The 22,415-nt window shown below is 46.7% G+C and overlaps 1 protein-coding gene across 2 annotated transcripts in view; it reads left to right on the top strand.

Annotated features, from left to right (window-relative positions):
- LOC126281633 (LIM domain only protein 3-like) overlaps window positions 1-22,415 on the top strand; it is a 1,631,617-nt gene that overhangs the window by 35,012 nt on the left and 1,574,190 nt on the right. The window lies entirely within an intron of this gene.

Consider the following 22,415-nt stretch of genomic DNA (forward strand, 5'->3'; position numbering starts at 1 on the left):
GGAATTCTAGACAGATGGAGTATGAAGTATTTTATATAAATCAACTGTGCTATCAATTCTGGAACATTATTCCAGAGTCTGGAGTCAGTACCAAGAAGGTACTGGCATGAGGAAAATGATCATTGAGGATAATCACACGCTCCTATGGCTACACAGTTCTACATCTGAAAATTCTATATTGTTAAGGCCATATGATTTCCAAAGTATTAGTCATGTGGAATGCAGAGCTCTTAATACTTTAATGCAGGACATATATGTCCAAAATCTGACTTACACCCACCCTGCGAGTTTTCTATCCAACTCTCTATGGTGACAAATTTTAAAATGATAAAAATACTTCCTTCTACAGCAAAGAAAAACATAGTCTTTGTGATACATGCACAGTATAACTTTCCAGTGGCCACTCTTCATATCCAATCATGGTTCAGAAATTATGCTATGTGCACATCAGTCTTACAAAATAATCATCAGCAACGAGAATGCCTCTTACATAGAAATAGACAAATGGATAGAAGAGGTGTTTGACATATGAAATTACACATCATGCTGCACCGACTCCATAAACAGTACAAGTTTCAAATGTATCTATAGGGTCTGCAGTACATGAGAAACACCTGCCACTAACTTACAACCACTGTAGTTATGAAACTGAAGACTCGAATTATGTCTAAGATCCGGCAGAGAAGTGGAGTACTTTGTATACACTTCATTCATGTAGAAGGGGGTGATGAAATAGGTTTTCCATCGATTGACATATTTCATCACACATGTGGTAGAAGCCCTCTGCTGACTGTGGCATGGAGACGTTTACTGTTAAGATTGCAGCTAGATAGCGTTCTCACAGAGGACATGCAGTTGTATACAAGTCTATCACAAGTTATGCCACACTCCTGATGCATTCCGAGAGAAGAACGGAAAAAAATTATTAAAGACGCTATAAATGGCCTGCATCAATATCTCCCTCTATCTAGAATGCATAACCAGTCTACATTAAATCATGCCTCGTTACAACCTCATCTCGACTGATCACTCCATCCACTTTCTGTCATCCATTAACGCAGATGTAAATCAGTTCAAAGGCAGGTGGTTCTCTTCTCCAGGAAAGCATCAAAGGCAGCAGTCAACTTGCATGTATAACTATTATCTCAATATACATATGGTAGAATGTTGTTAAAAACCATACAACACCTGTTCTGTTAAGTATTTGTTAGCTGACATTGCATGATTGACTGGTGGAGAGTGCAGAGAATCACATTGTAATACTGTTTATTATACTTTAAAACACCTAAACTGTCCTGCACAGGATCAAACATGCAACACATCGTGTAGTTGTACATTGCAGTCCCGCAGCTGGTGATACAACGCTCTTTAGCTAAGGTCACTTTATAAAAATCTATAAGGTGGCTGCCGTTAACTTCGGGGTCACACCTGGGATTGTGATCCGACGTATATAAATGTATTACCTTACGTTTGGTGGCCATCCAAGTTAAACATTCCATTCCCGCCGTTTCATCGCTGTCAGCGTAAACTGACTGTCTGCCTGGACCCCGATACTTCCATGTCGATTTTCACTTATATTATTTCTGCTGCCAAACACTCGTCCTCATGTCAAGAATTCACCTGCACAAAGCAGAAGACATGCACGAACTCCCTCATCGCACTCAATTTCTCCGCATTTCGGCGTATATTGCCTCAATTTATATGTATTTTCCATCGACTTTCGTAATTTTATCGATTTTATGTCACTTCTGCCCATGTCATCATGACATCACTTCTCGCCACGTGTTCTGAAATTGCTACTAAATGTGGTACAGTTATCAGCGTCTAGCACAAAATGCACTATTTTTCTGGTCGAATGGTGTAGTATAGTATACACTGCACTCGAATGCCTACAGTCACTCCCAATGACATATTCTACAGCTGCAGTGCAATTGGTTTGTTTTCTGTATGTCTGTGTCGGTGCGTGTGTCAAGGATGGCTCAGGGAAGGAGGACATCATTACACTGCCGTATTTATAGCTTGGTAATCACAGGAATACAATAAAAGAGATTAGCTCATGTACAAAGGGGATATTTATTGTCAGCCATTCGATATCGATAAATTGTGGGTGTTATGCTTCGCCGGGCGACCGCTACGGTCGCAGGTTCGAATCCTGCCTCGGGCATGGATGTGTGTGATGTCCTTAGGTTAGTTAGGTTTAACTAGTTCTAAGTTCTAGGGGACTGATGACCTTAGAAGTTAAGTCCCATAGTGCTGAGAGCCATTTGAACCATTTTGTTATGCTTCTGAATTTCTTTAAGCAGTCAATGTATACAGGGTTATGAAATTGCTTGTGTACATTAGTGTGCTATTTTCCTCATTGTGATAGCCCTCTGTTTAGTGGCTGACATGACTAGGTGGTCTTCTAGACTAGAACAGAGATGTTGGAACATGACAGGATTTCTAGAGAATTAGTAGCAGTCTGTAACTTGGTGGGGGGTGGGGGGGGGGGAGGGGAGGGAGGACATCTCTTACTTGCCGAAATCAGGTGGATTGGAATTCTAATTAATATCGAAGACTGGAAGATTCGTGAAAATAGGGCTGGTAAGCGATACTGTAACGATAGGGGGGTTGTGAGATGAGCTCTATACCGTTTCTTCTAAATATTGTGGGCTAACATATTACAAACTGTCACATACGTCTCGCAAAGTGACTGCAGTGAGAAAATTAGGGCTAATACGAAGGTTTGCACAGAGCGACGATCAGTAGCAAAAGTTCCGCCTTTTGTTTTCTCAGTAAATAAGACATTCTTCTGTGAGTTTTGTGTGCCTATAAATGGACTGACATCTCAAAAGGTAGACTAAATTTACATCTGTATGCTTACTTCGCAAGCCATCACACAGTATGTTTCAGAGGGTATCCTATACCACTATTACTCATTCCCTTTCCTATTCCAATAGCTAATACAGTGAGGAAAAAAGACTACTCAGATGTATCCCTTTGAGGTCTGCGAAGTGTATATTGGTGTTGGTCAGCTTCAAAGTCAGTTGTCAATGGTGTTCCTCGAAAACCGTCTTCTCTTCAGAGACCCCATTCAAGCTCTCAAATCACCCACCTACTAATTTGGCATAAGCCAACAGCAACACTTTTGTAGGGCTGTGTTGCGAGGGGAACCTAGGTCTGCAGACTCACATGTGTTTGGGGTCTGCCAGGTGTTTTGTTATTTCTCACTGTGTCAGCCTTTCTGGGATATTTCGAAAACACATCTCAGAACGTTTCTGTTTGCAGGAAGGATGGGAGGAAGCATATTTTTCCACATCCAAGTATTTATCTAATCCATATTATATGCCCATCCCTTCTGAGAAGGATAGGACAAGTTTTGCGAGTCTGGAATCATTAAGAGCAGTCCAGCACAGCAAACAGTGAGTTGTCGGCTGGGAACAATACAGCCTTGACGTGCAGGCAGAGGCTCACAACCTGGTGACAGCCATTCACGTGCAATGTTCTAACGTACTCCCCTGGTCGTTACGACCCGTTCTTGCTACTGCTGGAGATATCTGATAGAACTAAAGTGCCTGTGAACCCAGGCTCTGCAAGTTAAGGGGATCCCGGATGAAGTCACGATTGGACATCAGAATGACAGCCGTCATACATGCCCTAAAATATTTCAGTGAGGGAAGGGTAACCTCTACTCTAGAACACAAAAACAACTATTACCTGTTCTAATCTTTTTACTACAGGCTCACCATACATATTGGGCTTAGGTGTGTAGTTGGTGACGTTGGAAAATCCTCTATATTTAGGAAGACCCTGAAAATGAATTAACAAATTAAACGAAATTAATCATGATAAACATGAAGACATAACAACCGTTCAAAAACGTCCCTACATGAAAAAATAGCCCATAGTGTAGTTTACTATACAATGATCATAAAACAATTCACCATCCAAAATATTACTCACCCAACTTCCATATGCTCTACTGTCTATGCTGTTTTAGCTGGACAATAACGTATATTTACCGACACCTTTATCGATATTTAGGCCTTGTGAACACACACCTGATTTATGGCTAGCATGGACCCGAGGGAATGAGGAGAAAAATACGTAACGCAACTCCAATCTCAAATAGAACAGGAGCGCACACACAAGCTACCTACTCCCCTACTGAGCGCCAGAGCAAACGCGATATTTACCGTGCTTTGTTGGCGGCTGCTGTGGTCGGCAGTGGCGTATGATGATGAAGGCGCGTCGGCGCTGTGGGAGCTAGAAACATCAACACTATTCTGGTCTTGACTGTATCAGCAGTCGGAAACTGCCCTGAGTTTTCGTGAGGCGAAAAACTGTGTTTTTCTGTAGCTAAGCTATTAGCAATGTGCACTTACTCTGGCTTAGCGACGTGGACCCCTATGCCTTCTTTAATTGTTCCGCAGAACGTAACTAACTCTGGTAGAAATCCGTAATCTCCACTCTGAAGATGTTAAGAGATTTTCGAACCCTGTGAACGCAAGTGTTCACTAAAAAGGTCTTCTACGACGACAGAACAGGAAGTGTTCCGTCTACACACGGCCGTGATCTGTATATCTTTTTCGTTAACCCCACTGTACCTTGTGTTCATCCCCTACCACAAGTCGTAGCGGCCAATGCTGATTGTGGTATGACTTGCGTCGTTTCTTGGCGCCATGAAGCCTGAGAAGCGTATTAGGGGTGGAAACTATTTTGCTTCTGGCCTATAGCATTGATGTTTTCCTCGACTATACTGACTTCGTCCATACACGAGCTCTCCATGTGCAACCTCACGTTCTTCACGCCTTCATCACGTGAGATGCGAGTATTTGGTAAAAATAGTGGTGCTTTCCACGGTGGCCTTTTTTTTAAAAAAAAAACATAGCGACAGTGTTTTTCGTGCTTTTCAAAGACCTTCCATTGTGATTCTGAAATAATTCCTTTCTTAGAAGCTTTCGCAGGCATCAGGTGTTGTCTTTCTACGTGTATCTACATCTACATCTACACGCATACTCTGCAATTCACACTTAAGTGCCTGGCAGAGGGTTCATCAAACCATTTTCATACTACTTCTCCAGCATTCCACTCTCGAATGGCGCGTGGGAAAAAGGAACACCTAAATCTTTCCGTTTGAGCTCCGATTTCTGTTATTTTATTATGATGATCATTTCTCCTTACATAGGTGGGTGTCAACAAAATATTTTCGCATTCGGAAGAGAAAGTTGTTGGGATCTCTCCGCAAAGAAAACCGACTTTGTTTCAGTGACTGCCACCCCAACTCGCATATCATATCAGTGACACTCTCACCCCTATTGTGCGATAACACGAAACGGACTGCCCTTCTTTGCACTGTCGACGTCCTCCGTCAATCCCACCTGGTGAGGATCCCACACCGCGCAGCTATATTCCAGCAGCGGACGGACAAGTGTAATGTAGGCTGTCTCTTTAGTGGGTTTGTCGCATCTTCTAAATGTTCTGCCAACATAGCGCAGTCTTTGTTTCGCCTTCCCCACAATATTATCCATGTGGTCTTCCCAATTTAAGTTACTCATAATTGTAATTCCTAGGTATTTAGTCAAATTGACAGCCCTTAGATTTGTGCGATTTATCGTATAACCAAAATTTATCGGTTTCCTTTAAGTTCCCATGTGGATGACCACGCACTTTTCTTTGTTTAGTGCCAATTGCCACTTGCCACTTTTCGCACCATACAGAAATTCTCTCTAGATCATTTTGTAATTGGAATTGATCGTCTGATGATTTTATTGAGATGGTAAATTACAGCATGATCTGCAAACAATCTAAGGGGGCTGCTCAGATTATCACCTAGATCTTTTATATAGGTCAGGAACAGCAGAGGGCCTATGACATTACCTTGCGGTACGCCAGATATCGCTTCTATTCTACTCTGAGTTACTGTCAATCCCTAAGAACTGTGACCTCTGTGAGAGGAAATCAGGGATCCAGTCACACAAATAGACGATACTCCATATGCAAGCAACTTGATTAATAGCCGCTTGTGAAGAACGGTATCTAAAGCCTTCTGGAAATTTAGGAATACGGAATTGATCTGAGATCCCTTGTCGACAGCACTCATTACTTCGTGGGAATAAAGAGCTAGCTGTGTCGCACAAGAACGATACTTTCTGAATCAGTGTTGGTTATGTATCAATAAGTCATTATCTTCAAGATGATGATTCATAATGTTCAAGTACAGTGTATGCTCCAAATCGTACTGCAAATCGAAGTCAGTGACATGGGTTTGTAATTCAATGGGTTACTCCTATTTCCTTTCTTGAATATTGGTGTGACCTGTGCTACTTTCCAGTCTTTAGGAAAAGACTTTTAGTCAAGTGAGCGGTTGTATGCGATTGCTAAGACTGTCAAGTAATCTCCACTCCGCTGTTTATTTTGTGCGACAAAACAGTTTTCGTAATTGCAAATTCCGTTTTTGCTCCTGTAAGAACGGCCACGTGGCCCCCTGCTATGCTGTTACTTTTCATTCCATGTAGTTGTGACTCAGAGAAGGTCGCGTAATGGCTTATTGTCAGCTAGTGGTGCCTGCCTCCCCGCCGAGAAGGGTAGACTTCATTGTCCCTCTCGAAATGCATTACATGTTCTACTTCTCTTGACAGCTGGGAACTCCCTGCATCCACTTCAGTTCAAAGTGATTGCAGTACTACGTGATTATTAAGCACGCAAAGTATGGAACGCTTGTTAGTATCGAGTTCACGACGGCTACGTACACTACAGGCCATTGAAATTGCTACACCAACAAGAATTGCAGATGATAAATGGGTATTCATTGGACAAATATATTATACTAGGACTGACATGTGATTACATTTTCACGCAACTTGGGTGCATAGATCCTGAGAAATCAGTACACAGAACAACCACTTCTAGCCGAAATAACGGCCTTGATACGCCTGCACATTGAGTCAAACAGAGCTTGGATGGCGTGTACAGGTACAGCTGCCCATTCAGCTTAAACACGATACCACAGTTCATAAAGAGTAGTGACTGGCGTATTGTGACGAGCCAGTTGCTCGGCCACCATTGACCAGACGTTTTCAATCGGTGAGAGATCTGGAGAATGTGATGGCCAGGGCAGCAGTTGAACATTTTCTGTACCCAGAAAGGCCCATACAGGACCTGCAACATCCTGCTGAAATGTAGGTTTTCGCACGGATCGAATAAAGGGTACAGCCACGGGTCGCAACACATCTGAAATGGAACGTCCACAGTTCAAAGTGCCGTCAGTACGAACAAGAGGTGACCCAGTCGTGTAACCAATAGCACCTCATACCATCACGCCGGACGATATGCCAGTATGGCGATGACGAATACACGCTTCCAATGTGCGTTCACCGCGATGTCGCCAAACACGGATGCGACCATCATGATGTTGTAAACAGAACCTGGAGTCATCCGAAAAAATGACGTTTTGCCATTCGTGCTCCCAGGTTCGTCGTTGAGTATGCCATCGCAGGCGCTCCTGTCTGTGATGCAGTGTCAAGGGTAACCGCAGCCATAGTCTCCGAGCTGATAGTCCATGCTGCTGCAAACGTCGTCGAACTGTTCGTGCAGATGGTTGTTGTCTTGCAAACGTTCCCATCTGTTGACTCGGGGATCGAGACGTGGCTGCACGATCCGTTACAGACATGCGGATAAGATGCCTGGCGTCTCGACTGCTAGTGATACGAGGCCGTTGGGATCAAGCACGGCGTTCCGTATTACCCTCCTGAACTCACCGATTCCATATTCTGCTAAGTCATTGGTTTTCGGCCAGCGCGAGCAGCAATGTCGCGAGACAATAAACCGCAATCACGATAGGATACAATCCGACCTTTATCAAAGTCGGAAAGGTGACGGTACGCATTTCTCCTCCTTACACGAGGCATCTAAACAACGTTTCACCAGGCCACGCCAGTCAACTGCTGTTTGTGTATGAGAAATCGGTTGGTAACTTTCCTCATGTCAGCACTTTGTAGTTGTTGCCACCGGCGCCAACCTTGTGTGAATGCTCTGAAAAGCTAATCATTTGCATATCAGAGCATCTTCTTCCTGTCGGTTATATTTCGCGTCTGTAGCACGTCATCTCCGTGGCGTAGCAATATTAATGGCCAGTAGTGCATGAATGATTACATTCTGTACTGTGCAAATTAGTGTCACTTTACTTGAAGTAGGGCATGCGTGGTATCAGACTCCTCGGTTTGATAAGTAGATTACGTTTCCATATTTAAAACAGTATGTTAAGGGGCAAAGTATGTTGGCGAAGGCGTCGTGGGGATGGAGAACAGTGAAATGTCCTTCTCCCGTGTACTGACAGGTCTCAGCAAGATTAGTTCAGGAGCAGTATACTTGAATTATAAGTGAGGTACTTCCACCATCATGACAAGACAAATTATAGAAAGAACGCAATTAATGCTGAACGTCTTAAAGTATTTGACGACAGTTACCATCCATATTAGTATCGGAGGAATTGACTGCGTAACCTATGGGAAGCCTCCAGAGACGTCATGGAAGCGTCTGTAACGGTTTCCTGACGAGTGTAGTCAGACTACAGCAAAAAGTTACTCAACAGGCAAAGGGGCTCTCGAGATCAAATTAATTAACTAGCCTCTCAGTTTGATATAAATGACTTGCCGTTGGCACCGAGGGCGGGAGTATTATGGATATGATTCAAGAACTGTAGTTTTTTCATTGCGGTCAGATCTTTTAACAGAATTTCAGTCTCCCACGTACACAGGGAGAGATCATCTTAATAAATCAGCTGTATTTTTTAAAAAAATGGTTCAAATGGCTCTGAGCACTATGGGACTTAATATCTATGGTCATCAGTCCCCTAGAACTTAGAACTACTTAAACCTAACTAACCTAAGGACATCACACAACACCCAGTCATCACGAGGCAGAGAAAATCCCTAACCCTGCCGGGAATAGAACCTGGGAACCCCGGCGCGGGAAGCGAGAACGCTACCGCACGACCACGAGCTGCAGATAGCAGTATTTCAGAAATTATAAAGTGTTACATAATATAAACCTGGTATTTACAGTTTCTCTGCGCTATTGCCTTGAATGAGTTCAAAAAATGGCTCTGAGCACTATGGGACTTAACTGCTGTGGTCATCAGTCCCCTAGAACATAGAACTACTTAAACCTAACTAACCTAAGGACATCACACACATCAATGCCCGAGGCAGGATTCGAACCTGCGACCGTAGCAGTCCCGCGGTTCCGGACTGCGCGCCTAGAACCGCTAGAACACCGAAGCCGGCTTTGAATGAGTTGATGAGTCATTTGTTTACTTTAAGATAGAGTTGGAAAGTGAGTAGCTATCCCGTGACAGAGATATAACATTCTCTTAGCTCTCCGTCATGAGCCAAAAATATGTTTGATGTTCTAGTACTGTGATGCAGGACGTACGAGAGAAAAAAATATTTTTCTGCTTATAGGAAATTAGCGTATGTCGTAGTGCTGTACAAGATTTTCACAAGTAACGGTACCTTAGCTATGTGAAAATGCGTATTTAGTCCGATTTCTTCAATCTTTGAAAGAAAAAAACCCTCGTATAAAAGGGAGAAATTTTCAGTTTGTGTGAGAAATTCTAGGTGTGTTGACAAAATCAAATCCCTGTACCAGATTGTTTAAACTAGGGTGGTTTATGTTAGGGGAGGGGCTGCAGTTCGAGGCAGCCCGCATTGTGGCGTAGCTGTTGCTAGTCGGAAATAGAGACTTAGCCTGGCCTATAGCGACTGGCAGTTTCTCTGCTAGCCGGCTCTTCATGTGCACGATACATTCGCTAGATGGCGCTGGAGTAGACAGGAGGTGACTAGTCAGTTTTCTTTTTTGGTCATGGGTCATGTTCCCACATCGACAAAAAAGCTGGCCACAGACGCTAAGTCCGAGACCTCCACTTTAAGTATGAAGATGGTAGCTTACTAACATGTCCGAAGGAACGGATACCATCTTCATATACACTCGTGGAAATTGAAATAAGAACACCCTGAATTCATTGTCCCAGGAAGGGGAAACTTTATTGACACATTCCTGGGGCATGCACAATGTCTTCACTAGTACAGTGTATATCCACCTTTCGCAGCAATGCAGGCTGCTATTCTCCCATGGAGACGATCGTAGAGATGATGTAGTCCTGTGGAACGGCTTGCCATGCCATTTCCACCTGGCGCCTCAGTTGGACCAGCGTTCGAGCTGAACGTGCAGACCGCGTGAGACGACGCTTCATCCAGTCACAAACATGCTCAATGGGGGACAGATCCGGAGATCTTGCTGGCCAGGGTAGTTGCCTTACACCTTCTACAGCACGTTGGGTGGCACGGGATAGATACGGACGTGCATTGTCCTGTTGGAACAGCAAGTTTCCTTGCCGGTCTAGGAATGGTAGAACGATCGGTTCGATGACGGTTTGGATGTACCGTGCACTATTCAGTGTCCCCTCGACGATCACCAGAGGTGTACGGCCAGTGTAGGAGATCGCTCCCCACACCATGATGCCGGGTGTTGGCCCTGTGTGCCTCGGTCGTATGCAGTCCTGATTGTGGCGCTCACCTGCACGGCGCCAAACACCCATACGACCATCATTGGCACCAAGGCAGAAGCGACTCTCATCGCTGAAGACGACACGTCTCCATTCGTCCCTCCATTCACGCCTGTCGCGGCCCCACTGGAGGCGGGCTGCACGATGTTGGGGCGTGAGCGGAAGACGGCCTAACGGTGTGCGGGACCGTAGCCCAGCTTCATGGAGACGGTTGCGAATGGTCCTCGCCGATACCCCAGGAGCAACAGTGTCCCTAATTTGCTGGGAAGTGGCGGTGCGGTCCCCTACGGCACTCCGTAGGATCCTACGGTCTTGGCGTGCATCTGTGCGTCGCTGCGGTCCGGTCCCAGGTCGACGGGCACGTGCACCTTCCGCCGACCACTGGCGACAACATCGATGTACTGTGGAGACCTCACGCCCCACGTGTTGAGCAATTCGGCGGTACGTCCACCCGGCCTCCCGCATGCCCACTATACGCCCTCGCTCAAAGTCCGTCAACTGCACATACGGTTCACGTCCACGCTGTCGCGGCATGCTACCAGTGTTAAAGACTGCGATGGAGCTCCGTATGCCACGGCAAACTTGCTGACACTGACGGCGGCGGTGCACAAATGCTGCGCAGCTAGCGCCATTCGACGGCCAACACCGCGGTTCCTGGTGTGTCCGCTGTGCCGTGCGTGTGATCATTGCTTGTACAGCCCTCTCGCAGTGTCCGGAGCAAGTATGGTGGGTCTGACACACCGGTGTCAATGTGTTCTTTTTTCCATTTCCAGGAGTGTAGATAAGGCTTACTGGTCAATGATCTTCGGATGCACTCACATTGCTCAAACTCTTACGGGACTCGGTAGATTGACTGCCTCGAGTAATGGCTGTAGTGGGCAGGGGCACTACGAATGTAGTGTGTGGACGGTAAGTGGGAAGTGTAAGTCTCACGGGGAGCGTGAGGCCGTGCTGTCTCACTATCCGCTGTGTCCTCAGTGGCTCAGTCAGATAGATTGTCTGCCGTGTAAGCAGGAGACTCCAGGTTCCATTCCCGGTTGGGGCACACCTAATCAGCTGTCCCCGTTGATATTTATCAACGCAGCTAACGGTCTGACGTTCACTGTAATTTCATTCCACGTTAAGTGATGCCAGTAATGCTGGAGGCCCTCGCAATTCTTGCCTTGCTATCTGTACGATCTGGCAACACTCTAGGAGGTATATGGGGGAAGTGTCGCCTTCCTCTCGAGCAGTTACAGTTCTGTTACCTAGTGGTTTGTTTTGCGGTTCCAGGACAGAAAGCTAACGGCGAATATGAAATGTTGGCGAAGGCAAGGAAGGGCTGAGGTCCAGGAAGGAGTAAATAAAAAGTGATAGACATCACGTTATATAGACACTTCTCTTCATAATTTTTAACACATTTAGGCTGTCTGCTAAACTTGTCATTCTGATGTAACCTCAAAGATAATTCGCTCCACTTTTAGCCCACTAGCAACAGCAAAACTTTCCACGAAAGAGATCGTGCCTGCACCAAGATGAGAACAGTCTCCTCGCCCTGCAGCGGCCACTGGTCACACGTCAGGCGGACTCTGAGCGCATAATCTCGGACAAGTTTTGCTCTCGCGTTGGTGAGCATTAGTCTTTCTTACTGTAGTGTGAATTTCCGTGCGAAACAACTTCGATAAAACGAGTGAAAATTGTGCATTCCTTCAATATGCGTAGGTTACTCTGTGTGTGTTCATCAATAGTCTTTTCCTTATTTGAAATTTTAGTATTTGTCTTGCAGTCACGGAGTGGATTATACATATGTGAACCTTATGAACATGGTTTAAGCGTTACAAAGCAGAACGATAAAATTGTCTAACATTTGGGACATATTGTTCGTTTTGGGTTTAGTAGAGTGTGGTGAGAGGGAGGGGGGGGGGGAGCATAGGAGGCAGCTTGATACATTTTTGTCGTGTGTGGGGCGAGTGATATCAGACGAATAACGTCAGGACAGGAGTTTCTTGTTTCAAGAAGAAACAGTGTCATTCATGTGTTTCCACTTTCAGAAGGGTCCGATATTTCATAAACTGCTACCATTAAACCTTTATGCGAGATTTGTATTCAGCACACAAGATTCACAAGGCTGTTGCGGGAGTACAGCAGCAAAAATCAAAATGGTGAATATTACAGTAATCTTGTTTGCACATCATCAGTTCGCGCATTGAGCGTTGTTATAGAAGACTGTTGCTGGTATCGAGTTATGGTGCCAACTTTTTAAGAAGGAATTAATGGCTTAGCCGTAAGAGAGGACGTTTTCTCGAGCAGAGGGCAGTGTGAACGGACAGTATTTTGCATCTGGTGGGACAAAAAGTGTCGCTCACTACGAACTCCTCCGCAAGGGTGTATAAATCACAATTGGCTTTGCTGCCAACAAATGAGACAACATTCGGTCACAATGTTAGAAACACGGAAAAAAAAGTGCATCTAGTGTTGGCATAACCTGATAATGCGCTCTGCTGATTCCACAAAGAAAGCTGTACAGGAGTTTGTTGACAAAGTAATCTCTGACGCACTTATTTTTCCGATCTCGTGCCCTCATATATTCACTTTTCTTGTTCTTTATCGAAGAACTGTCAAGAAAGTTCTATTCCGGACGAAAATCCGCTTCAAACTTGGCTTTACGACGCCTTTAACTCCGAACCAGTACGTTTCTACAGGCACGGAATCAGTGAACTCACCGAGCATTGTCAAACTGCTTTAGATAATATTAGAAAATACGTTATTGACGATTAATTGATCTCGTATGTATAGTGATGTGTCCAATAAACTAATGGCAAAACGCTGCAAATTATGCACCGTATTGATACGAATGAGTTACAATTGAACTAATATATATATATATATAGGCATTTCCCCCATGGAATAATATGACCCTGTTTCGCTGTTTACGTAGTTCAGACTCCATAGAATAATTAACCCAGTCCCTATTCCAGCACAACCACAAAACTTCATGTACTTCGGTATGGTGAATCTGAGTCCGACGTCTGACAACAGCATCGTAGTCAGAGGACTGAATACAAACACGACATCCATTGACCGTTCTCAGCACGACGAGAATGATCACTACTCCTTTTCGGACATACTTTTATAGGGCTTTTTTCTGGTTTTGTTCAGTAGTTACAGTATCTCTTCAAGAACATGGAACTAGTTTTAAACACTTGCATAAAATGGCAGAAAAGTTAGACAATTTTATAGACGTAGGTCAGACAACAAATAAAACGAAGAAAGAGAATACAATACTATGAAAATAATTTGGCAGTGGTCTGTAACTCGTAAGTAGATCAAAGCACCAGGAGGAGACAACGTTCTCTCAGAACAGGATGATTCAGACAAAATACTACAGAAAAACACCTCAACTAGCTACGAATGACATATGAGACAGGTGAAATGCCAATATACACTCGTGGAAATTGAAACAAGAACACCGTGAATTCATTGTCCCAGGAAGGGGAAACTTTATTGACACATTCCTGGAGTCAGATACATCACATGATCACACGGACAGAGCCACAGGCACATAGACACAGGCAACAGAGCATGCACAATGTCGGCACTAGTACAGTGTATATCCACCTTTCGCAGCAATGCAGGCTGCTATTCTCCCATGAAGACGATCGTAGAGATGCTGGATGTAGTCCTGTGGAACGGCTTGTCATGCCATTTCCACCTGGCGCCTCAGTTGGACCAGCGTTCGTGCTGGACGTGCAGACCGCGTGAGACGACGCTTCATCCAGTCCCAAACATGCTCAATGGAGGACAGATCCGGAGATCTTGCTGGCCAGGGGAGTTGACTTACACCTTCTAGAGCATGTTGGGTGGCACGGGATACATGCGGACGTGCATTGTCCTGTTGGAACAGCAAGTTCCCTCGCCGGTCTAGGAATGGTAGAACGATGGGTTCGATGACGGTTTGGATGTACCGTGCACTTTTCAGTGTCCCCTCGACGATCACCAGAGGTGTACGGCCAGTGTAGGAGATCGCTCCCCACACCATGATGCCGGGTGTTGGCCCTGTGTGCCTCGGTCGTATGCAGTCCTGATTGTGGCGCTCATCTGCTCGGCGCCAAACACGCATACGACCATCATTGGCACCAAGGCAGAAGCGACTCTCATCGCTGAAGACGACACGTCTCCATTCGTCCCTCCATTCACGCCTGTCGCGACACCACTGGAGGCGGGCTGCACGATGTTGGGGCGTGAGCGGAAGACGGCCTAACGGTGTGCGGGACCGTAGCCCAGCTTCATGGAGACGGTTGCGAATGGTCCTCGCCGATACCCCAGGAGTAACAGTGTCCCTAAATTGCTGGGAAGTGGCGGTGCGGTCCCCAACGGCACTGCGTAGGATCCTACGGTCTTGGCGTGCATCCGTGCGTCGCTGCGGTCCGGTCCCAGGTCGACGGGCAGGTGCACCTTCCGCCGACCACTGGCGACAACATCGATGTACTGTGGAGACCTCACGCCCCACGTGTTGAGCAATTCGGCGGTACGTCCACCCGGCCTCCCGCATGCCCACTATACGCCCTCGCTCAAAGTCCGTCAGCTGCACATACGGTTCACGTCCACGCTGTCGCGGCATGCTACCAGTGTTAAAGACTGCGATGGAGCTCCGTATGCCACGCAAACTGGCTGACACTGACGGCGGCGGTGCACAAATGCTGCACAGCTAGCGCCATTCGGCGGCCAACACCGCGGTTCCTGGTGTGTCCGCTGTGCCGTGCGTGTTATCATTGCTTGTACAGCCCTCTCGCAGTGTCCGGAGCAAGTATGGTGGGTCTGACACACCGGTGTCAATGTGTTCTTTTTTTCATTTCCAGGAGGGTATTTCAAAAAGAAGGTAACAATTCCATACCAATGAAGCCACGTGTTGACAGCTGTGCTTATCACCAAACCATAGATCTTAATTAGTCGTACTGACAAAATACTAGCATTAAAGACCTGTAGAAGAATGGAACAACTTGCAGGAGCTGACTTCAGAAAGAATGGATTGGGTTCCGGAGAAAGGTAAGAGCACGCGAGGTGACGATGGTTCTACAGCTTATCTTAACCGATACACATTTATAGGTTTTATACACTGAAATGTATCAATTGGAGGAGGGGAGGTATATAAATTTGTATTACTGTAACATTCGATACCGATGTTTATAGAGTCCGTCGATACTAGCTTATAAAAATTGTGTGGTACTTGTGATTACATATGATTAATTATTTTATTCAGCACGTTGAGGCGTGGCGCCTTATATCGCTCCTGTATAGAATTATTCCTTGAGAGATTTTTTGTTTATTTATCTCTGTACAGTTTTGTATATGCTTTTAGTGGTGTGAATTATGCGTGAATGTGGTCCAAAGCAAATATGTATATCATTCTTCTACTGATAAACGCTGTACGAACTAGTGTGAGAAACTTTTGAGTCAGTGTGAATGCAGACGACGGGAAATTTTGTATCATAATACGTTAAGTAAGTTTCTGTTAAAATGCTAGCTAATACGAGAGCAAATTAAAATAGTTAATAATGTAATGTATAAACAAAATATCAATGTCAAATATTTATTTCAGTAAAAAGTACAGCTCCAAAGTGTGTTATTTGTTGATTGGTTAGTCACGAAAAGCGCAGACTAACGCGGGAGAATAAGGTTTTTCTATTGACCTTAAGGGAAACTGACCAATCAGAACGGAGTACAACATGAATAGTTAATATATAGTACTGTAACGAAGGTTCGCCGTCACCTCATTTATTTTAAAATAAAGGAAGCAATTTATAAAGAGGTACCATTGACCCAAATAACAGTTTATATATATTTTATACTATCCCTTAAATTTTTAATGTTAATCAGAATGCTTCAGGAACTGTCCAGAGTTGAGTAAAGTTATTTCACATAAAACTTTATTACTCAGTTTTTAGATGTTAGTCTCCCGATTCCAATAGTCCAGTTAATTTTATTAAAACATTTTATTTAAACTAACTAAATAAGTTACGGAACATATAAAATACGTGTTTGAAATTACTGCTCACTTGAAAATTATTTGTGTTAGCTTTGACAAGCCTCAATTGAAACCTTATTTCCTCCGCTTTTGAAGGTACAATTTTCTTAACACAAAAATAATTTGAGAAGATACTGATGAATAAAGATTCCACATTCTAGAGCAGTCTTTTGTAAAATTGAATAAAATTTGAATAATGAACTCTACATTCTTGTAACGCTCATTCGTAGGTATTTAAAAATGTATAATCTAGCGCCGGCCGGAGTGGCCGAGCGGTTTTAGGCGCTACAGTTTGGAATTGCGCGACCGCTACGGTCGCAGGTTCGAATCCTGCCTTGGGCATGGATGTGTGTGATGTCGTTACGTTAGTTAGGTTTAAGAAGTTTTAAGTTCTAGGGGACTGATGACCACAGACGCTAAGTCCCATAGTACTAATAGCCACTTTGTATAGTCTAGCATTCTCAGAGTTAATGTACTAATTAAAACAGCACTGAAATTAGAAAGTTTATTCCATAAAATTTCGGGCGTGCAGTGGCAAAAAATCTGCTTGTTTTTCCAATATTTCGGCTGATTATTGTTCAGCCATCTTCAGAGTGAGCGCGGCTCACTAACGCGCCAGTACTTGCTCCGTGCTTTTAACTCGATGACCGAACCACAGCGTATGCGGCGAAGCACTGTGCCACTCAGTCTTGCTACTTGAAAGTTATCATACGACTCCCATGGAGGTGTTGTACCACATGTCGAGTAGTAGCTGCATCACGAATAGCTGACCTGCTTAAAATAAATGGTGAAAAGTATCAAGAACTGTCAACGACAAAATTATCTAAGAAACTATATGTCATGCGCAGCGTTATATTCTCAACAGTGACGGTACACGCCTGCGAGTAACAGGCGCTGATCGGCAGCAAAGATATACGCTTACACACGCGCCGCCTGTGGCGAACGTGTACAGACGTTGGATTCGCTTATTGATGTATCTTCGGCGGCGATGACACCATGACGAATTTACTGGAGTTTAATTATTCCAAGAGCAGGAATCCATGTTTTATCCAAACTAAAACCTTGTCATCAGTCTCTCTCAAGGGTCGGATCCACTCAACTTCCTAAATCGGGAGATTCGACTAGGCTACTCTCCGGGTGCAATGGACGTTTTGGAAGAGCCCCGTCGCAGACAGCCGCTGCCGCCCGCCACGGCTACTAACGCCCGCCAGGCACTCGCCGCCGCTGCCCGGTGCTCGCCGCACTGCTGCTACTTGGTGCTCGCCACCGCCGCCATATTAGTTCCTTTCCCACTTCAGCGGCTCCTGTCGCCAGTAGACAATGCATCCCCGCTGCCAACGTCCTTTACACCTCCTATTCCCCTGCACCCGTCGTTACCTCGTGGAGCGCCTCCTCTGGGCTTAGCCTGTCTACCCCACCGCCCCTCCTCACAGTCTCCCCACCTTCTATCTCCTCCCCATGCCTGTATCTCCACCTGTGTGCTGCTCCTGCTCCTGCTCCTGCCCCTGTCCCTGCCTCTGCCCCTGCACCCCTCCTCTCTCACTGCTATCACATGCCGGGAAGTTACCTCCCTCCACACCTGCCCTGCCACAACTGCTTTCCCATGCCAGAGTCACCACCCACCACGCCATAGTTGCCACCATAGAGCGCCCTACCTCCACTCACAGTGCCACCACATCACAAGAGGGGACTGCCTCCCACCACCTCCCAATCCAACCAAGACCTTCACTCCTCCTCACAGGCCACACCCACTAAAAAACGTCACAAGTGCGCAAGTGACTACCTTAACTACCTTACCTCCATCCCTTCCTCCAAAAAACCACTACCTGTCCCTCTTCCTTCTGATGCCCTCATGGACACCACCTCTCCTCCCACATCCTCAGCCCCCACCCTGTACACGTTCATCCTTGCCAACCCATTCCTAAATTCATAGATGGCTGCACCCTCACCTTTGAAATCCGTAAGTGCATCCCCAGTGCCCCCATTTTCCAACTTATCCCCTCCCCCCTCAGATTCTCTTCTCATCAGATCCTCCATATCCTCTTTCCACACTGACATCTTTCAGTGAATTCCCCACATCACGTGTGTCCCTTACTCCATTCCTTACCCACTCCTCCCCTCATCAGTCCCAACCCCCTTGTCGTCCTCCAACCCTCACTGCCATGATCACAAAACTGTACCCTGTTGTCACTGAATGCTCGCTCTGCCCTGGAAATCAACTTGGCCTGCCGTATTTACAACAACTCTGGCCCTACTTTCTTCATGCATATATTTATCTAGTCCGCATTCCCCATCAAGCACCTCCTCACTCAGGGAGCCCTGATTTTCAACAATCGCCACCTTGTTGACCCGCCCTGTTCCCCTCCTCAATCCTACCACGGCCAACACTGTCTCCTGTATAATGACCATCTCACACAAAACGGCAAACCCCCTGAACCGTGCGTGGTTAATGATTGAGAGCCATCCTTCCGGCATTTCTGAAATGGCGAGAATATTTCTTTAAGTTTTGCGTTAATGTCTTCTAGCGCCACTATCCTTGCTCACCTTCACTGTCCGCGAGTGGCACCACCAGCGCTATAGATAGTAGGTTCGTGTTACTACATGTGGAGCGACCGCGAGTATTTCCGGGGTCTGCTCCGACAGGGGTGTGATAGTCGGTGGAGTGAGTTGGTGCAATGAGTGTGATGTCAAGCCATATATCCCTCCCTTGATGTCTTGCTTTAAGTGCTGGGAGTTCGACCATATGTCTTCCCACTGTACTTCTAGCGTCACATGTCGAGATTGTGGACGTCCATCACATCCCAATAACAAATGTGCTCCGCCTACCATCTGCATCACTTGCGGAGAGCATCATTTACTTTGCTTGCCACACTGCAGGATTTTACAGAAAGAGAGGAAAATAATGGCATACAAGACCATGGATCGACTGACGTACGCTGAGGCTAAGAGAAAATATGAGCGCACACATCCTGTGGCTATGACTTCCTCATACGCCTTCGCTACAGTTGTAGCCCCATCAGTTCCAAGAATTCCAGTCGTCTCTCAGAGCAAGAATGCTACGCCCGACCCCCTTAATGGTAGAGGGCACTTCTCCCCTGTTGCTCCAGCACCACTTACCTCGGGAACACTACCACCACCCCCCCCCCCCCCCAACCATCGGCGACGTCAGTCCCCACCTCGCAGCCTAAGAAAGTAGGTCTTCTTCGGCTTCTCTCGCTAGGAATGGATCCCTAGGGTCACTCTATTTACCAGGTTTGTGCTAATGGGAAAAATGACGCCCGCTAGTGGCTGAAGTGCCCAAAAGCAGTTGGCCATAAAGCTTCGCGATCATGCTCAGTCCTGGAGACTGAATCAGTAAAACCCTCCCAACCAGAGAAACGCAAGCAGCAGCGAGAAATGTCCAAAACGAAGACGCCTAAGACCAAGGAAACTGCAGTGGCACCCACGCCACCGCTACCTACACTCTCTGCGTCTGGAGATAAGGTGGAGATTCTGGAGTCTGCTGAGGACTTAGATCTCGCCGGACCCTCAGACGCAATACATATAGACTGCTCAGGCAATAAGTCGGTGGCAGCAGGTGAGCCTGAGGCGTAAACTCCCTTATTGAATGTTCCATGCTTTCCCATTTCAAATGGTTCAAAAGGCTCTGAGAACTATGAGACTTAACATCTGAAGTCATCAGTCCCTTAGAGCTTAGAACTACTTAAACCGAACTAACATCACACACATCCATGCCCGAAGCAGGATTCGAACCTGCGACCGTAGCAGTCTCGCGGTTCCGGACTGAAGCGCCTAGAACCGCAGGGCCACCGCGGCCGGCGCCTTCCCACTCTCACGATGACGTCATTCCCCCCCAGGGGGCTCGCGGTCCTTTCGTGAGTACGTGCGTGGCGAGCACGGGGCCCCGAGCTATTGCAGCCTTCCTTCTTTTTCCGGGCTGCATTTCCTTTCCCTTCCCCTCCTTTCCTGTCCTTCATCCTTCCCTCCGACCTCTCCTCTCCCTCTCTTGGTGTCCCTCCTTATGTTGGCCCTGCTATTCTCCTGGTTCTGTTGACCTTGCAATTCGGCCTTGTTCTGTAATTCCTTCATCCTTTTGGTATTCTCTGGTCCCCTCTGGGGTTTGACCTCCATCACTAAATTTTCTTCCGTAGTGTGAGCCATTTGGGGAAGAGCACCTTACCTAGTGTCTCCGGCGTGTGCCATCATCATTGATTCCATCGTTTCCTTTACGTCGTTGTTTGACACTAGGGTCCATAGCCAGCACGGTAGCCAGCCCGTGTGGTGGGGTCGCTATGTACCCTTTTGGTTGAGCCCCCTGAAAACACAGGGATCACACGTCTGATACCTGAGCTGTGACCTCCTCATGTAAGCCTAGGAGTGGTTGCTTGTCGTTCTGGAGAATCGGAACTCCCAGCAATGGCCGCCGTGCCAGACGGCCCTTGCTGTGGCTGGGTGGCGCCCATGAGGAGAGCCCCTGATCGGAGTGGGTGGTATCAGGGCGGACACTATGCTCATGAAACGCATAAGAGTCCACAACTCTGGCCATTCTCCGGCCGTCTCTTTGACTGGAAAAGATTCTTCACGTGCTGCTTCCTCTGCCCCTTCCGCCTTCCCTTCCGTGGCTACCCCCTGGGAGGAGGGCCAGGCTCGTCGGCTGGGGGCGAAACCTTTCCCTCGCTATCTGGTTTGCGCCAGAACTGATGGGGATACTTTTACTCATACGAAACCTATGTTTTTTGTTGAACACATCGAAGACAAGTTTGGCGAGGTGGACTCTATCAGCAAGATGCGGTCTGGGTCGCTGTTGATTAAAACTGCTTCAGCTACCCAGTCTGCAGCTCTCCGTGCCTGTACCCATCTTGGTACGATTCCTGTGTCAATTACCCCACACCAGTCCTTGAACATGGTGCAAGGTGTAATTTTCCATAGAGACCTCCTCCTTCAATCTGATGAGGAACTTCGGGACAATCTAAGCCGGCGGGGGTTCACTTTGTTCGGCGGGTTCAGAGGGGTCCGAAGGACAACCGGGTTGACACTGGTGCCTTTATCTTGGCCTTTGAAAGGGACACCCTCCCTGAGAAGGTCAAGATTATGGTCTATCGGTGTGACGTGAAGCCATACATCCCACCACCTATGCGATGTTTCAAGTGTTTGCGTTTTGGCCACATGTCTTCGCGCTGTTCGCAGGCCCCCCTCTGTGGTGACTGTGGACATCCGTTCCATGAGGGAAGTTCCTGTGTTCCCCCTCCTGTGTGCGTAAATTGTCGTGGGAATCATTCTTCACGGTCACTGGATTGCCCAGTGTATCAGAAAGAGAAAAAGATACAGGAGTATAAGACTCTTGATCGTCTCACCTATACCGAGGCCCGTAAAAAGTATACACGCCTTCATCCAGTGACCCTGACAACTAGTTATGCTTCAGTAGTATCTTCACCCCCTCCTCCTCATTCCTTACCCCAGTCCCGAACCCCTTTCCTCCCCCCTCCCCCTGCGGTTCCCACACCATCCCCTCCGGGCACCGCTTCCTCTCCCCGGCTGGAGAAGTGTCCTGCTTCTTCGGCGTCTGCCGGTCATGGGCGCCCCTCGCGGGATCCCCCTTCCCGGCACCTTCCAGGCCAAAGGTCTGCTGCCACGCGGCCACCACGAGAACCACGGTCTGCGGGCCCCCAGATCGCCCGCTCTCTTTCTGTTCCCGATCTTGCTGTGGCTGGCTCCATTTTGTTGCACACCCCTCCACGATCCCAAACAGAAAGAAAGAAGAAGCACAAGTCCCGGGACAAGGAGTCTCTGGTGTCGCCAGAGGTCTCGTCCCCATCTTCACAACCTGTCTCTGACCTGTTATTCATGGATGTCGCCCCCTCCTTG

This window comes from Schistocerca gregaria, chromosome 7 (genome assembly GCF_023897955.1).
Source record: "Schistocerca gregaria isolate iqSchGreg1 chromosome 7, iqSchGreg1.2, whole genome shotgun sequence".
NCBI classification, from domain to species: Eukaryota; Metazoa; Arthropoda; class Insecta; order Orthoptera; family Acrididae; genus Schistocerca; species Schistocerca gregaria.